The 19,094-nt window shown below is 33.8% G+C and overlaps 2 long non-coding RNA genes and 1 pseudogene across 2 annotated transcripts; 1 reads left to right on the plus strand and 2 right to left on the minus strand.

Annotated features, from left to right (window-relative positions):
- The first annotated feature begins 2,114 nt into the window (after nucleotides 1-2,114).
- On the plus strand, nucleotides 2,115-4,679 carry LOC145953116 (uncharacterized). The gene is made up of 3 exons (XR_014430666.1): nucleotides 2,115-3,833; nucleotides 3,928-4,027; nucleotides 4,118-4,679. It is a non-coding gene; the product is annotated as an uncharacterized LOC145953116 (long non-coding RNA).
- Nucleotides 4,680-13,701: 9,022 nt separating this feature from the next.
- Nucleotides 13,702-14,890, minus strand: LOC109803387 (uncharacterized). The gene is made up of 2 exons (XR_002240167.3): nucleotides 14,382-14,890; nucleotides 13,702-13,979 (listed from the first exon to the last, which is right to left on the minus strand). It is a non-coding gene; the product is annotated as an uncharacterized LOC109803387 (long non-coding RNA).
- Nucleotides 14,891-17,732: 2,842 nt separating this feature from the next.
- On the minus strand, nucleotides 17,733-18,771 carry LOC145953330 (mitochondrial import inner membrane translocase subunit TIM17-2 pseudogene; annotated as a pseudogene).
- Between the last annotated feature and the right edge of the window lie 323 nt (nucleotides 18,772-19,094).

A 19,094-nucleotide genomic window follows, 5' to 3' on the forward strand; every position in this document is an offset into this window, starting at 1 on the left:
GTCCTCCCCGTCGCTCTGCTCTTCCTCTTCTACTCCCTCCTACCTCTCCTCCTCCCTCTCCCCTCCCCCTTGCTCTCCCTCGTTGCCTCCTTCGCCTTCGCCCTAGAGTTCCTCCTTTTCTACCTTCAGCGCAAAGACCCCACCGGCGTCGAGAATCGCTACTACGACCTCTTCCTCCTCCCCATCGCCCTCTGCCTCTTCTGCACTCTCCTCCACGTCAGATCTCCCCTCTCCCATTTCCCCAGACTGGGCCTCGGCCTCGGCCTCATTCTCCAGGGCACTTGGCTCCTCCAAATGGGCCTCTCTCTCTTCTCGGGCTTCGTCGCCCATGGCTGCTCCTTGCACCGGCCCAGTAGAGGCAACTACACCTTGCGGTGCCAGGGTCACCTTGAGTTTCACAGAGCTAGGCGCATCAGGGGCGAGCGTGCTTAAGCCCCTAGCTTGTCTGTATAGATAATTTCAAGCATTGGTTGTTGTTTAGCTGTTAATGCGGTTTCTTTCAAGATTATGTAACGTTCTATTATGAATGAAATTATCGTCTTTCTGCTCCAATTGTTTCACTTTAGTGTGGTTTTGCCACTACAAGAAAAATTGTTATTATCTACGGAATATTATCTATGGAAATTTTTCCGTAGATAACATTTAATTATCTACGGAATATTTTCCGTAGATAATATTTAATTTTCTACGGAATATTATCTACGGAATTTTTTTCGTAGATAATTTCCAGTTATCTACGGAAATTTCCGTAGATAACTGGAAATTATCTACGAAAAAAATTCCGTAGATAAGTTCCGTAGGTAAAACATTTTTTTTTATAAAATAATTAAAATATTTAATTTAACATCATTAAAAAAAATAATCATTATAAAATTTATTTTTTTTAGTTTAATTATTTATTATAATACTTTTTATTTACTAAAAAATTATTTTTAATTAAAATATAATTTAGAATAATGAATAGCTTTAACTTTTGTGTACCATATTTAATGGAAAACATAAAGAAAAGATGAATTCAGTTTTACTTTATTAAACGTAAGAAACAAATTAAAGATTGAATTTTTTTAACAAATAAAAACTAATATAACAATTAATAATTTATATTTCTATTTATATTAATTATAAATATTTCTTATATTATATAATAATTCATATAATTTATTTAATATTTTTTAAGTTAAATTTGTTTATCTTATTTTTAAAAGATTCAATAATTAATTTTCTTATTTAAATATTAAATTTATTTTGAAAATACTCAATTGAGTCTTTAATTTTTTAAAATATATTAATTTAATCAAATTTCTTTTCCTTTTAACTTCAATTATTTTTAAAGATGAATTAAATATATATATTATTATTATTCATAATATAATAATTAATTATCGAGTGGTGTGTAATACTTAATAAAAGTTACACCCGGTATTACTGTTAGTATAACCTGTTTGTCTATATATATAGAGAGACAGAGACAAAGAGACTGAGGAAATGAATGGAAGAAAAATAGTTAAATATATAGTTGTTTGATTATATGTATATAGTAATAGATAAAGGGAAATATATATACGTCATCTTGTAACTAATTTTTGTCTCCAAAATAATGGATAATTATATACCCTCAATTCTTAAGAAATAAATAAATAATTTTTAGTTATTAATTTAACTTTTTATTAAAAGATTTAAAGACATGAAATGTATAATGGTATGTGATAACCTAAATAAATAAATAATTTTTAATTATTATTAATGATCAAACTGTTCAATTTAAAAATTTTAATGCATAGATCAAATTTACAAATTTGTAAAAAATTTAAAAATCATTTGATACTTCATTTCATTAATTCAAATTGACGGATAATCATAGAATCATTTTATACATTGATTAAAATTAATAAAACGAAGTATCAAATGATTTTTAAATTTTCTAACAATTTACATATTTGATCTATGCATTAAGAACTTTAAATTGAACGGTTAGATAATTGAAATTTCATACAGAAAATGAGTTATTGAACGGAGTAAGTCTATGTAACTCTTAGAGTAAAAAGATCCATCTTCTTTAATATATATATATATATATATATATATATATATATAATTTGCTTTCCTTTTGTGTTTCATTTTCTGTTTATGGTTTTTTAGTTTATTAGTTGTCATCGTACATGTGTTTGTTACCTTTTTCTTTAATTTGGATTTTATACGATGTAAGTTTTAATTAGATATTCAGCGAATCATATTAATAAAGATTTCAACAAATTATATTACTATTAAACATCTGATAAATAAGGATATATTTAAAGAAATAACTTATTTAAGATATTATATAATAAATTTTTATGTAATAAGATCAATGAATAATGATATGTTTTAAGAAATAATACTTGTTTATCATGAAAATAAATTTTGATTGAAAATAAAATAAAAATATAAAAAGTAACTAAATAACTTTCAAAATGACATTCTATATCACAATAATATTAAAATGATTTTATCTAATTTTTTTTTAAAAAAAATAAAAATTAAATATTTTTATAAATACTAGAGATGTTAAATCACTTTGTGCCACTAATAATGATAGGTAGATAAAATATTAGAAGATTTTACGTAGTTATTTAGAGAGAATATAATTTTTTTTATATTCAAAGAAAAAGTGTTATACATAAAACTTTAAGATTTTGTTAAAATTTCAAAATTGAACTATTATTATTGTTATTATAAATATATTGTTATTTTAAATTTGAAATACTATTATTTTGCATTTAAATTAAATTATATTAATCATTATTTTCAAGTTTAAATTAAAATATTATTTATATATTAATTTAATTAATAAAAAATATAATATAGTAATTTTAAAAATAATTGTATTTTAAAGATATTTATTTCCTATTATTTATAGGAGTTAAAATGGTAGTTTTTTTTTTAAATAAAAAATATATTCTTAAAACACAAAACGTCACAAAGAAGAGAAGAGAGGCAAAGTTTAAACCTAATATACAGAGAAGAGAGGCACGAGGTTCGTGAGAGGCACGATTTTAAACCCTAATATACAGAGAAGAGAGGCACGACACTTTCAGAAAGCTCAAAATTTGAATTGGAATTTGAGTGAGAAGGTGTCGATGATACCGAAGGAGCCGGAGCAGGTGATGAAGATGAGAGGCGGTTGTGTCTTGGGGAAGAAAACCATTCTCAAGACCGAGCATTTCCCTGGTTGCCAGAACAAGCGTCTGTCTCCTCAGATCGAAGGCGCTCCCAATTATCGCCAGGTAGGTCTTCTTCTTCGCTTTTTTTCTGCTCTTCATTTCATTTCAATGCCGTTATTCTTAGGCATCCGACTCCTTGCATGTTCATGGTGTTGCCATTCCCACGATTCATGGAATACGGAACGTTCTCAACCACATTGGCGCTCGATTCAAAGTTCTCTGGATTAGCCTTCGCGAGGAGCCGGTCTGTTCTGCTTTTTCGAAACTATTTGTCGTTCTCAACCACATTGGCGCTCGATTCATGGACTCGTTAGTTCAGCTTTAATACTTTAACTCGGTCTTTCCTAACTTTTTTTTTATTTTTTTTTATTTTCTTCCTTTGTTGGAATCAGCTTGCGTACATTAATGGCCGTCCCTTTGTTTTGCGAGATGTGGAGAGGCCCTTCTCCAACCTTGAGTATACGGTATGTTGTGCTGGCTGTCAATTTAGTGTGATGCTTTGCTTATAATTTGGTTGAATGATTGAGTTTGTTGAGTTGTGTGGCATTCTGTGCTTAATTAGGGAATTAATAGGGAGAGGGTTGAGCAAATGGAAGCTCGTTTGAAAGAAGACATTCTGGTGGAAGCTGCAAGGTATTTATGTGATGCGTTAACTGCAGCTTGTCCTTTGAATTTGTGCTTGTCTTTACTCATTACTGTTTATCTTATTTGCATGTGGATGCAACAGATATGGAAATAAGATCCTTGTGACTGATGAACTGCCAGATGGGCAGATAGTGGACCAATGGGAGCCCGTGTCAAGTAATTATGTGAAGACACCACTAGAGGTATGGCTGAAACTTGTTTGCTTTGGGAGTGTCATAATTCTCAATCAATTTTCTGATAGAAATGCATCAAGGTTGTTTTCTTTGCTGTAGGTGTATCAGGAATTGCAAGTGGAGGGATATCTTGTTGATTATGAACGTGTTCCTATAACGGATGAAAAATCACCAAAAGAATTAGATTTTGATATTTTGGTTAGTTCTTTCACTTCTTTCACCAAAGTATTGATACTCCACTGATGGAGGTATTTATTTTCACCTCAATGTTATTAAGTTTATAATAAAATTGATTTAGTTGCATATTAGCTTTTCATATATTTTAGAGTTAGCAAATATATTTTCTTTGGTTTAAATTTATTTGAAAGTGTTTGAGCAACCTTGAAGTCTTTAAATTTAATTAGCAATGTAGTAGGAAACAACTTTTCTAGTTCTACTTTTTTAAAAGGTTATTTGTAGTGCTATGCTTGTTTAGGAAATTTATATATTTTTTTTGAAACTTATATCCAACACTTATGAAAAATATTATTTTTCCCTCCCAAATTATGCTTATCCAAAGAACCATATAGTGGTTGGTGGTTTCTAATTGCTTCAACCTTTTGTTGCCTCAAAGATACCAAGTTGAGATTAAATTAATTAAATGAGCTCCAGATTTATCTACCCTTACCACAAACATAGAACAGAAGATGTTCTTTTGTTCCATTCTTGAAAGTAATAAAAGAATTTTATTTTATTGGCTTGAACTTATACTCCTGTTGCAACTCTTTTGCCCCCCTTTTCCATTTTAGATGGTTGTTACTAGTATGTTGATAGATACAGCAACAATTCCACAATACTGTGCAGTTTTTTGTTATTGTTTCCTGTTTCACTGTATTGATCACATTGATTAGATTATTAGCTGCCCTTTTTTAATTTGGCTTGTTATTCAAACAAAAACAAAGGAAAAAGGCCAAACAAGTTGGACCTGCATCATTAGCTGCAAACTGAAAAGTGATCCTAATCCTAAAAACAATCTCATTTTTCAACTTTGAGATGCTCTGGTAGAGAACTTGGGATCATGGATATTCTTTTAGGGCAGCTTTAATGCAATGAAGTTCAAAACAGTCGCAGCAGCCATTCAGAGTCCCTACTTCTATTTTTTAAAACATCGTAACTTACTTTAATCTCTGTAAAAAGTGTAACAAGCAATAGTGAGATAGATTTAACCAGACATTGTACATCTTTAATCTGTGTAGCGTACTTTGGATCTTTCGTATATATTTCATTCATTTCTTTTTAAGAATCACTATTGTGTATGCCAATCATGACCAGTTTTGCTCCAATTTTACTTTGGGACAGGCTTATGCACGAGAGGTTGATGAGCACAAACGCACATTGCTTTTGGTTAACAAGGCCGATCTTTTACCTGCTTCTATCAGGTTTGGTTGTCTGATTCCCATAAGAGGTTTATATTGTACCAAATATTGCCCTTTATTGTATCATGGCTTATTATTTTGTCCTGTCTTATCTTTCCCTGCAGAGAGAAATGGGCAGAATATTTTCGTGCCAATGATATTCTCTTTATCTTCTGGTCAGCTAAAGCTGCTACTGCAGCTCTAGAAGGCAGAAAGCTTGGTTCATCATGGGTGGATGTGGATGATAACGTGGGGAGAACTAATAACCCAGACACAAAGATATATGGAAGAGATAAGCTTTTGTCCCGCTTGCAATCAGAGGCAGAAGAGATAGTTGACAGAAGGAGAAATTCAGGCTCTTCTTTACTCCTCCCCAGATGTACATTCATTCTTTTCACCCTGTCAATATTTTCTGTAATTTAAAAGGCTTGTATGTTACGTAAAAATCTGGATAATTAATATTTTTTTTATCAGTAATGGTTTTGTATGCAATCATATAGAAATATCCACAAGGTAGTTTTTTATTTTTTATTTTTATCTAATATTTGCTGTGTTCTTTTCTTAAGTGCATGAAATCTTAAAGTTGATGATCTTCTCATGATCATATATACACACTTTTTTTTCATTATTGTTATGCAATTTTCTGCTGCATTTTTTTTTCTGATTGCATTTTGTTTTCGAGTTTTGTTGCCGGTGCTTGTGTAATTGTGTTGATTGTTGAAGCGGATTTTATTTTCTTTTATTTTATTTGATTTGAATTGTTTGACTGTTTTGAATTTGAGTTGCTATTAGATATTTTGGTGCTGGTTTTCATTTTTAATTATTGTTATGCAGTTTTTTGTTACATTTTTTTTTCTGATTGGATCTTGTTTTTGAGTTGCGTTGCTGGTGCTTGTGTAGTTCTGTTGATAATCTAAGAGAAATTGTTGTTTTTTTTTATTTTTTTTATTTTATGTTTTATCTACGGAAATTTCCGTAGATAACTTATCTACGGAAATTTCTGTAGGTAACTTATCTACGGAAATTTCCGTAGATAAGTTATCTACGGAAATTTCCGTAGGTAAGTTATCTACGGAAATTTTCGTAGGTAAGTTATCTACGGAAATTTCTGTAGATAACTTACCTACAGAAATTTCCGTAGATAAACGTATCCGTAGATAAATTCCGTAGATAAACGCATCCGTAGATAAATTCCGTAGATAAACGCATCCGTAGATAAATTTTATATCCGTAGATAAAATCCGTAGATAACGTTATCTACGGAAAATTTTCCATAGATAACGTTATCTACGACCTTATTATCTACGGATTTTTTTCCGTAGATAATCCGTAGATAATTATCAGTTATCTACGGATTTTCATCATTATCTACGGATTTTTTCCGTAGATAATGCTGATTTTTCTTGTAGTGTGTTATCAGTGTTGATGAATTCTGATAGTCATAGAAATTTGTTGATGAAGATCTTAAACGAAGCTCATGTGTCCAATGACATCACACTAGACACATTTGGTGGCATCATTGGTAACATTACAACTAACAATCACCTTACTTTCACAGACGATGAAATCCTAGTTGAGGGAAGAGGGCATAACAAGGCTTTACACATCTCTGTGAAATGCGCAAATCACATTTTGGCTAGGGTGCTTATCGATAATGGGTCCTCATTGAATGTGATGCCCAAGTTAACATTGGATCAATTGCCTTGTGCCAGGACATATATGAAACCAAGTTCCATGATCGTTGATGGATCTCAAAGGGAAGTTATGGGAGAGATTGAGATCCCTATCCAGATTGGCCCATTCACTTTCAACATGACTTTTCAAGTCATGGATATTAAACCTGCATACAGTTGTTTGTTGGGAAGGCCATGGATCCATTCAGCTGGGGTTGTTCCCTCTTCTTTACATCAGAAGTTGAAATTCATTGTGGAGGACAAGCTAGTGATTGTCTCGGGTGAGGAAGACATGTTGATGAGTTGTCCTACTCCCACTCGTTATATTGAAGCAACTGAGGAGGCTTTGGAAACCTCATTTCAGTCATTGGAAATAATTAGTACTGCTTATGTTGAATCTCCAATGGGAAGTCCACAACCATCAAACGCATCCATGATGGTTGCAAAGGTCATGATGAATGAAGGGTACCAGCCAGGACTTGGGTTGGGAAAATGCTTGGAAGGAGTTACGAAATTGATAGAATTGCCAAAAAACAAGAATCGATGGGGGATAGGTACAAACCTACTCAAACCGATAAAAGAAGAATGGTAGAGGAGAATAAAGAGAAAAGGTTGGCTCGTCTAGAGAATCGAGAGCCTAAAGTTCAAAGGATTCTCATTTGTCACCTTTATCAAAGCTTTCAAAGTGGGGGGTGGTGCACGCAAATCAAGTGGCTATGATTAAGGAAGATGATGATGATAATCATGCCAACTTCGTATATCCGTGTGACCCATGTGAAGAGCTCCACAATTGAAAGATCGTTGAATTTCATGTGACTCTTAATTCAATTTCAAAGTAATTGTAACACAAACTCTATGATTATGCCCATGATTTTAGTATGACTTTTTTGTTAACAGACGTGCATGTTGTCTGTCAGTATATCATATGAATGAAATTCATTTTGATATTCTATCATGTGTCCTTTTTATCCTTTAATCTTTCTTTTCTTTCATTTATTGCTCAAACCTTCATTTTCTTTTGTCAACCCTAAATTGTAGATCCAATAATAACCATGCCAAAAATAATAACGCTAATATCCCATGTTACAATTTTGATCACCCCATTAATAAAGCTGAGGAGGATGATGATGACTTGAGCACTCCACCAGAAATGGAAAGGTTGGTGGAACAAGAGGATCAGGTAATCCAACCCCATGAGGAAGAACTTGAAGTGATTAATTTGGGAAATGAAAATGATAAAAGAGAAATAAAAGTAGGAGTTGTTATAAAAGGAGAAGAAATAAATAAGTTGCTTATGTTGTTATTTGATTATGTCGATGTCTTCGCGTGGTCATACCAAGTCATGCCTGAGTTGGATTCTAGCATAGTTGAGCATCACTTGCCATTGAACCCTGAATACACACCAGTTAAGCAAAAATTGAGGCGCATGAAGCCAGAGGTCTCTTTAAAGATAAAAGAAGAGGTGAAGAAACAATTTGATGTTGGATTCCTTGTAGTGGCGAAGTACCCTCAATGGGTTTCCAATATAGTTCCTATTCCAAAGAAGGACGGAAAAGTTCGAATGTGTGTTGACTACAGAGACCTTAACAGGGTTAGTCCCAAAGATGATTTCCCATTGCCACATATAGATGTTCTAGTGGATAACACTGCCTGACATGCTTTGTTTTCGTTCATGGATGGATTTTTCAGGATATAATCAAATAAGGATGGCTCCTGAAGATATGGAAAAAACTACATTTATTACATCATGAGGAACGTTTTGTTACAAAGTGATGCCCTTTGGATTGAAGAATGCTGGAGCAACCTATCAATGAGCTATGGTGACTTTGTTTCATGATATGATGCACAAAGAGATTGAAGTTTATGTCGATGATATGATTGTTAAGTCAAGAACAGAGGTAGAGCATATCACAAATCTACAAAAGCTATTTGTGCGGCTAAGGAAGTATAAGCTCCGACTTAATCCTGCCAAATGTACTTTTGGTGTGAAGTCAAGCAAGTTGTTGGGATTTGTAGTTAATGAAAAAGGTATAGAGGTGGATCCTGACAAAGTGCGAGCAATTTTAGAAATGCTAGCTCCTAGTACAGAAAAAGAAGTCCGTAGTTTCTTGGGTAGGTTGAACTACATTGCCAGGTTCATATCTCAATTAACTGCCACCTGCAAGACCCTCTAGTTTTGGTACCTCCCATTTCAGGGAGACCTCTCATTCTGAATATCTTGGTACTTGATGAATCTATGGGTTGTGCACTGGGGCAACATGATGCATATAGAAGAAAAGAACAAGCAATCTATTACTTGAGCAAAAAGTTTACAAATTGTGAAAGAAGGTACTCTTTGCTAGAGCGAACCTGTTGTGTTTTGGCTTAGGCTACTAGGCGTTTGAGACAATACATGTTAAGTCATACTACATGGTTAGTGTCTAAGATGGATCCGATCAAGTATATATTTGAAAAGCCTGCTTTGACTGGTCGAATTGCTCGCTGAAAAATATTGTTGTTAGAGTATGATATTGTATATGTAACCCAAAAGGTTGTTAAAGGCAGTGCATTGGCTGAGTATTTCGCTCATCAACCCATACAAGATTATCAATCAATGCAATATGATTTTCCAGATGAAGATATCATGGCTTTATTTGAGGATGGAGAGTCCATAAATGGAAAGAAGTGGACGTTGTTATTTAATGGAGCTTCTAATGCACTAGGGCATGAAATTGGGGCAGTGATGATTACTCCAGAGAACCGATTAATCCTTTTCACTGCAAGGTTGGGTTTTGATTGCACTAACAATGTGGCAGAGTATGAAGCATGTGCAATGGGGGTTCTAGTAGCTTTGGAGTTTAAGGATAGAGTGTTAGAGGTTTATGGAGACTCAGCATTGGTTGTTCATCAACTCAGAGATGAATGGGAAACTCAGGATTCTAAATTAATTCTATACCACTCATACATCAAAATTTTGATGGAACAGTTTGAGGAAATAACTTTCCATCACATCCCTCGTGAGGAAAATCAATTGGCTGATGCTCTGGCTACATTGTCTTCGATGTTCAAGATTAGTCAAGGAAAAGAGGTTCCATTGATAAGAATACAGAATCGAGGTCAACCAGCATATTGTCAAGCAATAGAGGGAGAACCAGATGGAAAACCATGGTTCTATGACATCAAGCGCTATCTAAAAGACAGAGAGTACCCTCCCGGAGCTTCAAAAAATGGCAAGAAAACTTTAAGGAGATTAGCAATGAGTTTCTTCTTAAATGGAGAAGTACTTTATAAAAGAAATCATGACATGGTATTGCTTAGATGTGTTGATGCTAAAGAAGCTATGGAAATCATGGAAGAGATCCATGAAGGTCCATTTGGAACACATGCAAGTGGACATGTAATGGCAAGAAAGATCCTAAGATCTGGTTATTATTGGTTGACCATAGAGGCTGATTACTGTATCCATGTGAGGAAGTGTCACAAGTGCCAAATTTATGCATATAATATTCATGTTCCCCCAACATCTTTGAATGTATTGGCTGCTCCATGGCCTTTTTCAATGTGGGGAATAGACATGGTTGTTCTAATAGAACCAAAAGCATCTAATGGGCATCGATTCATTCTTGTTGCTATCGACTACTTCACTAAATGGGTTGAAGCAGCTTCTTATGCTAGTGTGACCAGAAATGTGGTGGTCAAATTCATTAAAAGAAATTTAATTTGTAGATATGGGTTGCCAAGTCGTATCATTACTGACAATGGGACCAATCTGAACAACAAGATGATGAAAGAGTTGTGTGAAGGTTTCAAGATTCAACATCACAATTCTTCACCATATCACCCTAAGATGAATGGGGCAATAAAAGCAGCAAACAAGAATATTAAAAAGATTATTCAAAAAATGGTGGTCACCTACGAGGATTGGCACGAAATGCTTTTTTTTGCCCTACATGGATATCAAACTTTTGTTCGCACCTCTACTGGGGCAACTCCATATTCTATGGTTTATGGTATGGAAGCAGTGCTTCCCATTGAGGTTGAGATACCCTTTCTAAGAGTATTGGCTGAAACCAAACTTGAGGAAGCGGAATGGGTTCAGGCTCACTATGATCAATTGAACCTCATTGAAGAGAAAAGATTGAATGCCTTATGTCATGGTCAATTATATCAAAAAAGGATAAAGAGGGCTTTCGACAAAAAGGTTCATCCGCGAGATTTTCAAGAAGGAGATTTAGTATTAAAAAAGATATTGCCACCTCAAAGAGATCATAGAGGGAAATGGACCCCGAATTATGAAGGGCCTTATGTGGTAAAAAAGGTTTTCTCAGGAGGGGCTTTGATTCTCACGAATATGGATGGGGAAGATCTATTGAACCCAATAAACTCTGATGCAGTCAAGAAATATTATGTATAAAGGAGAACACAAAATAATAACAAAAAGAAAAAGCTCGCTAGGCTGAAAACCTGAAAAGGCAGCTTAGGAAAAATTTAGAGCGACTTGGTAGGTTGAAAACTCGAAAAGAGCGGCCTAGGAAAAAGTTAAGGTCTAAAAAGAAAAATGAAAACAAATAATAACAAAAAGAAAAGCTCGCTAGGCTGAAAACTTGAAAAGCCAGCTTAGGTAAAACTTAGAGCGACTTGGTAGGCTGAAAACTCGAAAAGAGCGGCCTAGACAAAAAGTTAAGGTCTAAAAAGAAAATAAAAACAAATGAAAGAAAAAGAAAGGATCATTGGGCTGAAAACTTGAAAGGGCAATTTAGGCAAATGTTAGAGCAACTTTTCTATAGGAAGGTGAAGAAGGAGGAAATAGATATTACAACCAAAGTACGAAGTTGGGGCAAATTGGAAGATCAAGGCAATGTTCAAAATGCTCAGCAAGCACTTGATACCTTTAGAAGCCAATTAATAGGGTTCTCAAAGTTGTTGATATGGGGAATTAGTGTTGCTTCCCTAAAAATATGATTTGTTATTCTCCCCTTGTTTTGGTTATCTCTACTCTCATGTACTTGTACTTTCTTCCTTGAAGCAATAAAAGTCCATATTCCCCACATTCGTCATTTTTGTGTGTTTACTTCATTATTATATGCTAAAAGTGCAACATGTGATGCAAGAAAAACAAACAAATAAAATTAAAAATAAATTAGAGTATTTCAATTACGATGTTTGATTCTGAGAGTCATAAAGAAATGAAAGATCTTTAGCTAACTCTACTGAAGAAGATTATGGATGTTGAAAGCTTTGAATTGAATTGTACTCTTCTAATCAAGCAAGATAGCTTATTTGGCGACGCCATAATTTGAAAAGAGGTCGACTTGAACACTCACACTCGTAAGGGGTCAAAGGTCGGAAAAACGATGCAAAAGAAGGATGAAAAGCCAAAACTCATTTTATTTTATTATTATTATTATTTATTTTCACTAAGATCATTTCGCATAGCATATCGTGCATACATTTCATTAATCATGAACCAATCGAGCATTAAGTTTAAATTTTCTTATACTTACTTGACTACTATCTCACTCGGTTTAATGTTTCGAGCCTCATGCTCACCCTTTTTATGCACCAAGCCCCCGCGCTCACTCTTTTAATGTTTCAAGTCCCCATGCTCATTCTTTTAATGTTTTGAGCTTTCACACTCACTTAGTCAATGCTTTGAGCCTCTAAGCTCACGCTTTTAATGTTTTGAGTCTCTATAGTCACTCTATTAATGTTTCAAGCCTTTACACTCACTCTACTAATGTTTCAGACCTTGCACTCTTAACTCTCAATATTTTGGATCCCCGAGTCCATTGTTTTCATATTTTGAGTTCCCATGCGCATAGTTCTCGATATTTTGGATCTCCGAGTCCATTATTTTTATACTTTGAGTCTTCGTGCTCTTAATTCTCAATATTTTGGATCCCTGAGTCCACTATTTTCATATTTGAAGTCCCTGTGCTCTTCATTCTCAATATTTTGGATCTCCGAGTCCACTATTTTTCATATTTTGAGTTCCAATGCTCTTAATTTTTAATATTTTAAATCCCCGAGTCAACTATTTTTATACTTTGAGTCTCCGTGCTCTTAATTCTCAATATTTTGGATCCTTGAGTCCACTATTTCATATTTAAAGTCCCCGTGCTCTTAATTCTCAATATTTTGGATCCTTGAGTCCACTGTTTTCATATTTGAAGTCCATGTGCTCTTAATTCTCAATATTTTGGATCTTTGAGTTCACTATTTTTCATATTTTAAGTTCCCATGCTCTTAGCTTTTAATATTTTGGGTCCCCAAGTCCACTATTTTCATATTTGAGTCATCATGCTTTTTGCTTCCAATATTTTATATCCCAAAGTCCACTATTCTTTTTCTTTTGATATTTTAGGATCCCTATGGTTATTACTTTAAGATTCTTATACTCTCCAATGTATGTTAAATCCTCATGACTATCTTTCCTCTAAGTGGCGAATACACGTAACTTTTGTCCTAGACAAAATTGGAGTTTAAGTCTTTACTTATCTTTTACTACAATTATATGAAAAATATTATTATTCATATTCTTTAGTAAAATTTAAGTAAAGAGGGGCAACTGTAAACACCAATTTTTATGCCACTAATTTTTCTACTAATTTATTTCCCAAAATTTTCAAATTAATGATTCAAGAACAAATAATTTACAAACTAGATTTAAACTCAAAAACTACACAGAATAAGCATAAATAATAAATAAATAAATAATAAAAGAAAAACAGAAAAAGACAAGAAAATAACAAAATAATCTTTTCCTCTGCACTCAAAATCTCTGTCATCCTACACTTTTCTGTACGGTTATTTCTCCTCCAACAAGCTTGCTGAGCTCCTCTCCCCTAGCCACCAACATGTCCCCAAGAGCATGTTTCTTCCATATATGCTTCCAAAAGCATGAGCTTGGACCAACTGCCAAAGAACAATTAAAAACAATAGTGAGTCTATATATAATAGAACAGAACATGAACAAAAGGGGGCAGAGAAAATTTTCAAAACAAAGAGAACCAAGGATCAAGAGAGAGAGCTCAAGCAAGAAGCAAGTAGAACAAGGAAGCAGAATAAGAAGCAACGTGCAATCAAATTTGGGGTATCAGTATTTTCTCTAATCTTTCTCTATATAGGGTCATTTTTTTTCTCTTTTTTTTTTTGAAAATAATACGTATGCAACTCAATATTTAATCTTGCTGTGAATCAATCCCTTCCCCTTTGAACCAACTGAAACCCTCAGTCAAGGGTTTTCCACCCAGCAACTAAAAATCCAGCCGCAATGAAAAAATAAAAACAATAAAAAAAGTTGTGAGTGAAATATACTTGGAAACGCGACTAGACGGTGGTTCCTGTGAACACCGTCGTGCACCGCCGCTGGAGACAATTTTCGGTGGCGGCGATTGCATTCCTTTATCTTCTTCCTCTCACACTTGTTGCACCTTTACGAGGAGTCACCACACAGACGAACCGTCATAACACCACCACGCACCACCGTCGGAAACGACTTCCGGTGGCGGCCATAACCTTCTGCCGTCCTCTGTTCCTCTCTTTAGCCGTCTTCTCCTTCCCTTCGCATGACCGCCAACCACCTTAGCTGCGACCGCGCCATCGATGTCTGTGGAGGGAGGCTGAGCGCAAAACCCTAGTAGAGCCTCTCCCACTCCCCTCACCCTTTTCTATTTTTAGGGTTATAGTGAAATGGCCAAGTGCCATCTGATTTCCTTTTTTTTTCTTTCCATTTTGGGCCAGCATATGGGTTAAGCCCATTTAACATACAATTAACTAACTATTTTATTTTATTTCTTTTAAAAAAGAGTAATCAGATAATATATTTTACTAAAATAATATATTTTATAATTATAATTATAATAATATTATATATATGTATATAACAAGTAGTATACGCAATTAATATATATAATAGATTCTCACGTAATTTTATATTAGATTATTACGTAACCTTAATAATAATAATAATAATAATAATAATTACTATAATAATAATGATAACAATACTTTTTATCAATATTAATATTATTAATATTTATCTTCTTAAAAAAAATTATTTTTATGTTGCATTCCCTTAATATTAGATGATGGTATTTGTTTCTTGTTTTAACAAAATTAGCTTAATTGATCTTATTTGGTTAAGTTATTTCTTTATACAAATGTGTTAGATATTTACATAATTTTTTAATCCATTTAAACAACAACAATAATAATAATAATTACTGTCATATTCTCTTATCAATATTAGTATTAATTATATCTATTTAAAGGGAGATTATTTGAATGTGACATTCTTTTAATCCTAAAACATAAGTAGGGGTGGGCAAAAAAAACTAAACTAAACTGGTGGTGAACTGTACTATAAAAAATTGAACTGTTTGTAAAAAAAACTGAACTGAACTGTTTAAAAAAAACTGAACTGAACTGAACTGTCGTAAAGTTGAACTGTACTGAACTATAAAAACTGAACTGAATTATAAAAATTGAACTATTTTTATAAAAAAATAAAAATTAAATGTGTTTAACATGTTATGTCTTAATAGATTAACTCGATAGTTTAATAACCAAAATTTTAGAAAAAAAGTTATTTGAAAAAAAATTGTATCAATTTTGTTGAACTTAACAGATCAATTGAGCTATGTTGAACTACTTATTTTTAGGCTTAAAATTCACTGAGTTTGTTTGACTTAATTTTATATTTTTTTTCCTTTGAAAAATTTAAATAAAATGGAAAATAAAGTAAAGTTGACAAATGTGTCCTATTTTGATAGATAAATGAGTCAAAATTGTTCAATTCAAAATATCATAACAGTTTAGTGCAGTTTAAATTGCAGTTCAGTTCAAGTTTTTATAGTATAGTTCAGTTCAATTCAATGACACAAAAAAATAGTTCAGTTCAGTTCGTCTGAACTAATATTTAGTTTAGTTCAGTTCATATGAACTACTTTTAAGTTCAGTATAGTTTTTATAAGTTCAGTTCAGTTCGTTTTGTCCACCCCTAAACATAAGGATGTAAGTTGTGACAACTTATTATCTTAAAAAAAAATTATTCAAAAATATATAATTAAATATCAAAATATTACTACAATATTCAACATAAATATTCAAAATTATTATATAAAAGATTTTATTGGAGGAATGGTTAATTAGATGTGACATCTTTTTAACCTTTGAATTTAAAATACAAGTTGTGACAACTTGATATCTTTAAATTTTTTCTCCAAAAAAAAAATGTCCAACCAAAAAATCTTTTAAAATAATAATATCTATAACAATAATTATAATTAAACTTTTATTGAATTGACTTTGGTGTACACCTTAATCAATTTTATGTTTTTTAGGCAGTTCAAGAATCTTATATTTAACAAAAATAAAATTTAATTAAAAAATATCAACACACAAATATTTTCTACCAAAGAACTACATAACTCTAATTCTTCATTACACATGGAGATACGTAGGAGCAAGAAATAAATCTTGTCGAGCCAAAAAATTAAAAATATATATTATCTTTCTTTTTATATAACAATAATAATTTTAACCTTTTTTTAATGCATTAGTTAAATTAGATAAATAAAATATATTTAATCATTTTAGTGAGATAAATATTTTATAAATTATAAATAATTTTTTTAATTAATTAAAGGTAATCGTCTTAGGACAAACGTTGTAAGGTACTAATACCTTCCTCACACGTAACCAACTCTCAAACTCAAAAATTTAATTTTCGTAGACTATTTTCTTTTATGATTTTTCAATATTTTTCGTAAAAAATAACATTGGTAGCGACTCCCTATCATCGAGATATAGAATTAGAAAACAAAAGAAACAATTTCCACATATTGATTTCTTTAATTTATACATCATGTGTGACTTTCCTTCAACTTAATTGATCATTACAAATTTAAGAGCTAAATTAATTGATAAATTACAAATTTAGGGCGTTTTATTTATTTGCAAAACCAATATTAAAATCTTAGAATTATTTTATCATTTTATTATTTTTAAATACTAATTTTATTAATCGCCCGCCGGAGACGATTTCTGGTGGCAGCGATTGCACTCCTTTATCTTTTTCCTCTCACCCTTGTTGCGCCTTTACGAGGAGTCACCACACAGACAAACTGTCATAACACCACTACGCACCACCGTCAGAAACGACTTCCGGTGGCGGCCATAACCTTTTGTCGTCCTCTGTTCCTCTCTTTAGCCGTCTTCTGCTTCCCTTCGCATGACCACCAACCACCTTAGCTGCGACGACGCCACGGCAGCGTCCGCCGCGCCGTCGACGTCTGTGGAGGGAGGCTAAGCGCAAAACCCTAGCAAAGCCTCCCCCACTCCCCTCACCCTTTTCTATTTATAGGGTTCTAGTGAAATGGCCAAGTGCCATCTGATTCCTTTTTTTTTTGCTTTCCATTTTGGGCCAGCATATTGGTTAAGCCCATTAATTCAACAAACAATTAATTAAGGCAGATGATAAACACACCTCCACTCACCTATGAACACACCCTCTTTTTAAAAAAATATATATAAAATATCTAAATTACCCTTAAAAAAAATAAAATTTCTAAATTTATATTCCCTTCTCTTCTCGGTACCCCCGTTTTCCGCACCTCCTTTCCTCGCATCCCACACCCTCCCTTTCTCGCACCCCACACCCTTCTTCTACCTAAACCTCTTTCCTCCAGCACCCACAGGCTCGTCCTTCTTCTCGCCGCCGAACCAGCCGCCGAGCCACGACGGCACAGCGGAGTCAGATGGCGGAGTCAGAGGAGCGGGCATCCCGCTGGGGGGTAAAGGCTCGTCGATGATGATGGGCATGGGCTGCTGGGCGCTGAGGAACTTGTTGAGCATGATGCCGGCGCCCTCGATGAGGGCGAGAAGAACGCCGCCGAACGCGGCGGAGCGGGTGGAGGCGGGGAGGCCCTGGCGCATGGAGAGGAAGCCGCCGGCGCCGGAGTTCCAGGGGTCCTCCTTCTGGCGGAGGTAGACCATGGTGCAGTCGAAGGTGGAGAAGAGGCCGCCCCAGACGGCGAAGCTGCCGCCGACGCGGGGGGCGTTGAGGCGGAGGGCCTGGGAGGCGGCGAGGAGGCGGTGGCCCTTGGGAGCGTTGTAGAGACCCTTGAGGAAGTGGAAGGCGGACCCCCGCGCGGCTCTTGTCATGTCGCGAGAAGAAGGCAATGTCAACAACAACAACAACAATGCTCCTTCTTCCGCGGCACCCATCTACCCTCCACCTATGACCGAGGACCACAACAACAGTAGCAGCAGCGGCAACAACAACAACAAGTAACCTCAACTTGGATTCAAGGTTGGTGTATCTCAACCTCGGCACCACCGCTCCAATGAGTTCCAGGTTGGACAGTGGTGAGGACGAGGAGAGAAGCCATGAAATGTAGCAGTAATTAAACCTATATATTACTGCTCCTATTTATTATATATTGCGCGGAGAAGGAGGGTGTGGGGTGAGGGGAAGGGGGTGCGGGGAAGAGGGTGCAGGGAAAGGGGGTGTAAATTTAGAAATTTTTTTTAAGGATAATATAGACATTTTATATTTTTTTTTTAAAAAGGAGGTGTATTTATATGAGAGTGGAGGTATGTTTATCATTTGCCATTAATTAATTATTTTGGTCCAGCATATGAGTTAAGCCCATTTAACATACAATTAACAAACTATTTTATTTTATTTTTTAAAAAAAAGAGTAATCAGATAATATATTTTACTAAAATAATATATTTTATAATTATAATTATAATAATGTTATATACATGTATATAACAAGTAGTATACGTAATTAATATATATAATAGATTCTTAATTAATTTTATATTAGGTTATTACGTAACCTTATTATTAATAATAATAATAATAATAATAATAATAATAATAATAATAATAGTTACTATAATAATAATGATAACAATACTTTTTATCAATATCAATATTATTAATATCTATCTTCTTAAAAAAAGTTATTTTTATGTGGCATTTCCTTAATATTAGATGATGGTATTTGTTTCTTGTTT

The sequence above is a fragment of the Cajanus cajan genome, chromosome 11 (genome assembly GCF_000230855.2).
Source record: "Cajanus cajan strain Asha chromosome 11, NIPB_CcT2T_4, whole genome shotgun sequence".
NCBI lineage: Eukaryota > Viridiplantae > Streptophyta > Magnoliopsida > Fabales > Fabaceae > Cajanus > Cajanus cajan.